This window comes from Camelus dromedarius, chromosome 5 (genome assembly GCF_036321535.1).
Source record: "Camelus dromedarius isolate mCamDro1 chromosome 5, mCamDro1.pat, whole genome shotgun sequence".
Lineage (NCBI taxonomy): Eukaryota > Metazoa > Chordata > Mammalia > Artiodactyla > Camelidae > Camelus > Camelus dromedarius.
This window is the reverse complement of record NC_087440.1, coordinates 90,633,860-90,641,237: the sequence shown is the minus strand read 5'-3', so window position 1 is coordinate 90,641,237 and position 7,378 is coordinate 90,633,860. Positions and strand designations below refer to the sequence as shown.

The 7,378-nt window shown below is 57.2% G+C and overlaps 1 long non-coding RNA gene across 2 annotated transcripts; it reads right to left on the bottom strand.

Annotated features, from left to right (window-relative positions):
• Nucleotides 1–268: 268 nt before the first annotated feature.
• LOC116153620 (uncharacterized) lies at nucleotides 269–6,252 on the bottom strand. Of its 2 annotated transcripts, XR_004137511.2 has the most exons (4): nucleotides 4,594–6,252; nucleotides 2,377–2,699; nucleotides 1,804–1,988; nucleotides 269–735 (listed from the first exon to the last, which is right to left on the bottom strand). It is a non-coding gene; the product is annotated as an uncharacterized LOC116153620 (long non-coding RNA). The 2 variants fall into 2 exon arrangements; XR_004137510.2 differs by lacking the exon at nucleotides 4,594–6,252 and having other exon boundaries at nucleotides 2,377–4,400.
• Nucleotides 6,253–7,378: the final 1,126 nt, after the last annotated feature.

Here is a 7,378-nt window from a genome sequence, read left to right as displayed (position 1 = left end):
GCCCCTCACAGGGACCGGCAGCTGGGGCTGGGGGGCATCTCAGACCTCAGACGGCCCTGGCTCTCAGCCGGACATGTGAGCTCAAAGGCAGGGGAGTGGGTCCTGAGCAAGCCCCTGGCTGGTCTGCAGGAAGATGCTCCCTGCGCAGTGCTCCTTGGGCAAAGGCCAGGGGCTCGATGTGGGCAGCCCTCCCAGAGGCAGATAGCCTTTGTTTTTAAACCTTGCACTTAACAAACATCATCTCTAAACACACAGACACACAAAAGTATTAAGATTTTTATGATGTGTTTTTATTACTCAAATGGCCTGACAACATTCTAAGTGTTTGAAAAGGAAGAGCAGGACATCCTACGTCCTTCTAACCGGCGTTTTCACCTCCCCAGCTCCACCATCTGGGGTCATTAGCTTTGAGTTTCTCTCACTCAGGACTTCTGTCAGAGCCCCCCCAGTCCTCCCCACAGTCCACACGAAGGCTGGTGTGGTTCTGCTGCAGGATTTGCCCGCCGGTCCTCAGTCAGGGTCTTTCAAACGGTTGGGAGGGGGCAGGGTGCAGGGGTCTCCTCTCCACTTCCCTGGCGAGGCAGGTGAGGGAGCCGTGCGTCCGTCTGCTGGGCCATGGGTGCCCTTGGCCTTCTCTAACAGCGGGGCCCACGGTGCAGGGGACTGGATCAGGAGAGGAAAGGGCTGAGACTCCAAGGCGGTTTCAGAGAAAGCAGAGCAAAGGCAGGCTGGCCACTGAGGGGAGGCAAGACAGAAGGGAGTCAGGAGGGAGGACCCAGAGCCCCCTCCACAAGCCCAGTGTTGTCCTGGGGTCCCCAACAGCGCCCACGATTCTGAATCCCTAGGCCCAGCTGGCACAGGGGTCTGCCCCCTCCTTCCCTCTGCCTCCGTTTCCTGCCCTGGGCACCCTCCACCCCAGACAGAAAGTAGATAGAGACACTGGCCTGTCAGGGTGTTGGACCCACCTGCCCGCCTTTCCTTCCATCGTTTCCTCTCCCAACCAGGCCCCCTCCCCACTCAAGCCCCCCTCTATTTTTCCTGGCTGAAACCTGCCACAGACACCACCACACCCAGAAGGAGATAAATAAATAAAAGGAAAACAACGTCAACTGTGAAAGGCAGTCCAAAGCTGCATGTTTCCCGGCCTGAGTTAATTACACTTGGAATTGGCATGTTTACTGATCGGGGATTTCACGTTAACAGAGACGCCCCCCTCCCCAACTGTTTGTACAGTAAAACTCAGCAGGCTGGCGGGCTCCCCCAGGCCTTGGCAGGCCCCGCCGCTCCCCTGCCAATGAGCGAGTATAACAGAAACGTCTATTTTTGAGTGTGAGAGAAAACGCAGCTCTCACAGATGGTGGGACGCAGCATCCTGGACGGTTTCCCACACCCCAGCTCTGTGCACCTTCTCAGCAGTGTCCTGCCCCGGGGCAGACAGAGACCCTGGGAGCAGAGATCAGCAGGACCCCAGCGAGGGCCCAGCCGTCCTAGCCTCCCTCGCGCTCACCGCAGCACTGCCCTGTGGCATCACTCCCTTCTCCACAGCCAGATGGGCGCAGCTGGCCTCTCCTTGGAGCAAGGCTGCGGGCGGGTGTAGAGGGAGCTCTGAGCAGGAGTCAGGAGGCCCTGTTTCATTCACTCACTCAACAAACTGTTTGAAGCCCAGGGGAGCTACACTGGGGAAAGTGGCTCCTATCCTCGTAACAGGCGTGGGCTTCCCTAGACCCTGTGTGCCCTGGACAAACCCCTCCTCTGCTCCAGGCCCAGATGGGACAACTAGTGGTCCTTCCAATGGGCACTTACCAGACCCAAGGAAGGCTGCCAGGGTTGGGCCAGGCTCACCAGCTCAAAGGCCACATCTCTCCAGGCTAAGCGGTCGGTGCATATGCCTCTGGCCCAGTCCTTGACTCCTGGCTGGGGTCAACACAAGGCTCTGCCTGTGGGATGTCCATGCACTGGGCACCTGCCGAGTGTCCAGTACAACCTGCCTGCAAAGGAAAGACAAGGCCAATAAGCATCATACGGTGCCTTCCCTAGTACCAGGCAGAGGGGCCCCACAGTGACTACACCAGACATAGCCCCTGCCCCCGTGGAGCCTGCAGGCTGAGCAAGGAGGTATCTGTAGGTCAAAGGATCAGAGGACTGATATCTGACTGCCAGTTGAGATTTGGTGTGGAGGGGTCTCAGGGAGGGCTTCCTGTAGGCAGTGGCATTGGAGCAGTGCTCTGGAAGATAAAAAGGGGCAGCCATTCCAGGTACAGGTACAGCTACAGACTCGTAGGTATGAAAACAATTGCACCAAGGGCACCAGGTAGGCTCTGGGATGTGCGCCTGCTTCCTCAGGGTCCCTTCCCACCCACCCCCGCCGGTGCTCACCTCGCCAGGTGGGCGGTGTGGCTGCACATACATGAGCTCCCCTCCGGCGCCACCACAGGGAAAATGCGAAAATGATGAATGAGGCTCCATCAAGCCCTTGCTTCCTGGCCCTCAAGTCTGTCCCGCAGTGACAAACGGCTCCCCTGCCTCTGCAGGGTCTTTTCAGAGGCCTCAACTGCAGAGACTTGGCGGCGCTTGGTGGAGATTTATGTCCATCTTCTCCAGATTCTTCTTAGTTTCTCTGCTGCTTTATTTCCTCAAAGAGCACGCTTTTATTTATTCATTCCACAAATGTCCTCCCAGTGCCTCCTGTTAGCTCCCTCCTGGCAACAGAGACCTGATTCAGTACACTCCCACGCTAAGCACAAACACCTACTTTGTGCTGGTGTCTGTGGCCGGCTTTGATTCGGGCATTAGCTGAGCACCTATTATGAGCTGGCACTGCAGGGTGAAGGCCCTGGCTTCTAGAGCTCAGCAGCAGTGTGGCGACGTCACCCCCGCCTTGAGAACTGACGTACTGAGTCCTGCTTGGCATTCCCGCAGCCCTGGGGTGCTGGGTCACCCCCATTGCTACCAAGAAGGAGGCTGCTGATTTGCCAGAGGTGGGTCTCACTCCAAAGTATGAGATAACCCTTGGGAAAAAATCTGGCAAAGCGTTCTACTCCCTTGGACCTTGGTTCTCTTACCTGTATGAAGGTGTGAGTAGAGGGGCGGGACAGGAGGGGAATAAACTCAGGGGTCCCACTCAGCACTGAGATTTAGGGGGTCTTTGCATCCTCAAGGACCCGTGAGGACTGATCTCTGTGGGGTCCCCAGGACCGTTCCAGCCACTGACTCTGTGCTGGGTGGTACAAGCGAGGGCAGGGGAGAGAAGAGGGCTGGGGAGCCGGGGGGAGGTAAGGGAGGGATGCCAGGCCCGCCCTGCAGAGGTCTGAGCTCCCTTGCTCGCCAGCTGCCCTAACCAGCTCTGCACCCACCAAGGGGGTGAATAAAGCCCTCAACTGCACTCAAATATGGCAGCAAAAGATCTGGGACAGCGTGGGCTTTTTGGTATCTAGCTCTCCAAGGGGCCTCAGGACTGTACCCAGCTGAGAGCACTCTGCTCCGTGAGTGATGGTGCCAAACTGGAGGCACCAGGTGGGTGCAGGGAAAAACCATGAAAAGGATGGCAAGCTAAGTGTTGGGAAAAGTGAGCCGACCTCATCGTGCAAAGAGAATCTGGGGGCTGACTGGATGGATCTGCCACCTTCTAGGACTCAAAGGACTCTTCCTGAAGCCCGGTTGCCCGCAGAAGTTGGAGTGATTAAGACCAAGCAGCCTGGAGCCAGACCCACTACTGCCCCATTGCCCAGCTGGGTGACCTTGGACCAGTCACACAACCTCTCTGTGCCCCATTCCTTCATCTGTACAACAGACCCTGCCTCCCCACCAGGGCTGAAGAGGAGCAGTGAGTAAACACCCAAGAGTGGAAATGAGCCCAGAGCAAAGCAGAAGCCCATTAGGGCAACTCATTTCTCTTACCTGCCCTGGAAAATGGTCAGGTAATGGGAACAGGGTCCAGTTTGTACAACAACTTCCCAATTTTAAAAATGGCTCTTTAGAATCATCTCCAGGAGTGGAGACAGGGCCCTTGCCCAGGCAGATGCCAGAAAACGGCATGCATCCCCGAATTTGGACCTGGGACTGGGTTTACTTATGTGTACCTAAGCGATGGCCCTGAGTCACTGACCCTCTGGTTCGGTTCAGGGGTCCATGGTGACGTCCTGGCCGCTGTGGGGACTGCCATTTTCATTCTGCTTGTCAGATGAAAAAAGGCCCTTTGTTTATTTTCTCTTTTCCTCAAACAATACATAAACCAGTAATTTGGCTTTTAATGAAATCCTGCACAGAGCAGCAGGGGGCCACCATCTCTGGGTCTGGAATGAGTTGGGAACGTGCACGCTGCCCAGTGCCTGGGACCCTGAGCTGACGTTTTGTCTCATGCATAATTCTCAAGTGGTGAAGACGCAGCCGGTGCGCCTCGTGCGCGGTGGTGCGGGGGGCGGGGGGCTGGGGCGCCCGCGCCCGTTGGTGCTGTGCCGCGGCGTGGGCATGGTTACATTGGAGTTATTAAATAAGGCTAATGTCGCCTCCCACCCCCCACACACACATTTAATGTATTCCAAAGATGTGTGGATGCATTAACAACAATTTTCATCTCCAAATGTCCCCATTTACCGAGTTCCATGCATAAAAGATCAGCCCTGACACCACGATCCAGCCTGTTGCAGATGGAGTTCCCCAGAGCACCGGGCTCTGAGCGCTGTAGAGTTTGCTGGAAGGTGGGCAAGGTGGGCGGCACTCAATTGCTGCCTGAGGGGTTATACTGGGTCTTGTCACTCCTTTCTGGGCCCTTGGGCCCCCTGAAAAGTGGAGAGAAGAGCCGAGACCCAGCAGCAAACCTCAGACTCTCAAATGACATCCTGAAAGGGGCAGAAAAAGATAAAAAATCAAACAGCTTTTAACAAATGTGAAGAAATTCTGAAAACCGATTACCATATTCATGTGCTCATCACCACATCTTCTTGAGTGCCTCCTTTGTGCTTGGCACTTTCCTGGGAACTAACCTGATAAGGTCCCTGCCCTTAGGGAGTCCATTAGTCAATCAACAAACACTTGCCATTCCTCTACTATGGGCCTGGTCTGGATCCCAGGGCTGGGGACATAGCAGAGAACAAGATGGAAAAAAATTCCTACCCAGAGAAATCTTAAAGAGTCTAAGGGGGAGAGAGAAAGTAAATATTAACATCAGATAATTCTGGATAAGCTAGGAAGAAAATGGTAACAGTACGACTCAGAGAAGGTAGCTGGGAAGAGATGGGGCACTAGGCTAGATGACCAGGGACAGCCTTGTTGAGCAAGGACCATTTTATCCCCTCCAGAATCCCAAACTCCTGCTCCAGTCAAGGGACAACTATTGGTGGGAGTGGGAAGAGGGGACAGTGAGGAGACCCTGAATGGGGGGTGGGGGTGAGGGCTGAGGACAGGCTGCACAGAGGAGGCTGCCCAGGACTCAGCTCCCGGCAGACAGATGGATGGACGCAAAGGGGGATATACTGTGAAGTGTTGTAGGCAGGGAGCCGCAGGGAATGAAGCTGGCTAGTCTGGGGACCTTGCGACACTAGTTGCTATTTTGTAGCTGAGCACAAGGGCAGGGTGCCATAGGAGGGGCCCTGGGCAGGGCAGAGAGAGCGAGACTTGTCCCTGGCAGGAGGAGGAGGGCCTGGACCAGAAAGGGTGGTCCCTCTGGCAGAGCTGTGGTTGAGGGTCTGGAAAGGAGAGATGGGGACAGCAGCAGAAAGAAGAGTATCTGCAGAACTTGGGGACCAGAGGCTCCACTGGCATGGTCACTGGTGGTCTCTCTGGAGCCAGGGCACCCTCCCCCAAGCTGGACACAGAGAAGCCACAGGCGTGAAGAGGAGCCCGTGAGGGAAAGACATGCACGAAACTGAGACTTCCAAGGCACGGAGATCGATTACGACACAAGCGCCACGCAAGCCCAGCTCAGAAAGAGCTTCCTGCAGCCCAGGAGAAAATTAACAAATACCAAACAGCCCTAGGTCATCCTTTGGAGGCGCTCTTGGAGTTCACTTTTCCAGGGGTCCTGGACCCTGCCCATGCCCTGGGCGATCCTGCCGTGGTCTGGGCAGGGCCGGGGTGGTGCCAACGTGACAGGAGAATCCGCAGGTAAGGGCTTAGCCCAGCACCTCGGTAGCAGGGCCGTCGGGAACCACTGATGCACGGAACCGCGGGCCTGCTCCGTGGTGCTTTTGGGAGCCATCCAGAACTGATGCAGCTGGAAAGTCAGTAGGCCTGTGGCACGGGTCCTACACCAAGTCCACGGGTCAACTCGCGGGGAGGCTCCTGCCGCCCAGAGTCGGCACCCCGAGCAGAAGTCGTCCAAGGCGGGATTCGATACCGGAAAGAGGTTGACTGTATAATATTCATCGTATAGAAAGTGAACACCTCACAGGCAACCTATCTCAGGTACCACTGAGCCGGCTGACTGCAGAAGGCGGCTTCTTCCTCAGACGCCCCTCCCCGGCCCCGCCCCGCCCCGCGGCCCCGCCCCTGGCCCGCCCCACAGCCATGCCCCTGGCCCCGCCCCGCGACCCCTGCGGACTCAGTGGGCCCGCCGTCCTCCCTGGGCACTGGACACTGGACACTGGACACTGGGGAGCGTGCGGGAAGCATGCAAGGCGGGATTTGATACTGAAGAGAGGCCGACCGTGTATTGTGCGTCATGAAGAAAGCGAACGGGCCACGGGCAGCCTCTCCTCAAGCACCACAGGGAGCAGCACGCACAGCAGGCAGGCCTTCGGGCTCTTCCCCGACGGGGGGTCATTTCCCCTCCCCTCCCCCCTCCCCCCGCAGGATCTCCGGGCATTGGGGTGGGAGGGAAGGCAGCCGAGACACACCTTCAGGCACAGGCCATGCACAAGGTCAGCCCTCGGCGGGACATCCTGCAGACGGGCAGGTGCCCGCCTAGCGGGGGGGCCTCCAGGGAGCCCTCCGACTCCCTGGCACTGGGCATGGACAACAGACTGAGCTCAGACCACTCATCCCACACTGAGGGACTGCTGATGACTGGCCTCCCAGTGGAACCCCCGCCTCTTCCTCAAAGGCAATGTGCCCTCCAGAAAGTTCTTCCAGGATGGATGAGACGTTGAGGGTCAGCGGAGAGGATGACAAGTGTCACACGTGGAGCCCATGCATTCACGTACCCTGGAGGGGGCCGGCCTCGGGCCTGGCCCTGCCCACAAGTGGTAGGTGGTATTGAAAACAGGCCATCTGTGTTATATTCGTCATTAATAAAGCGAACTCATCACAGACAACCTCTCCTCAAGTACCTAGCGGGGCGCCTACTCCGAGGACCACAGTCGTGCATCAACACAGGTCACCTCCGGGAGCCGTCCTGAGGATGGATCAGATACCACAGGTGAGAGGCCGCAAGCGCAGGCAG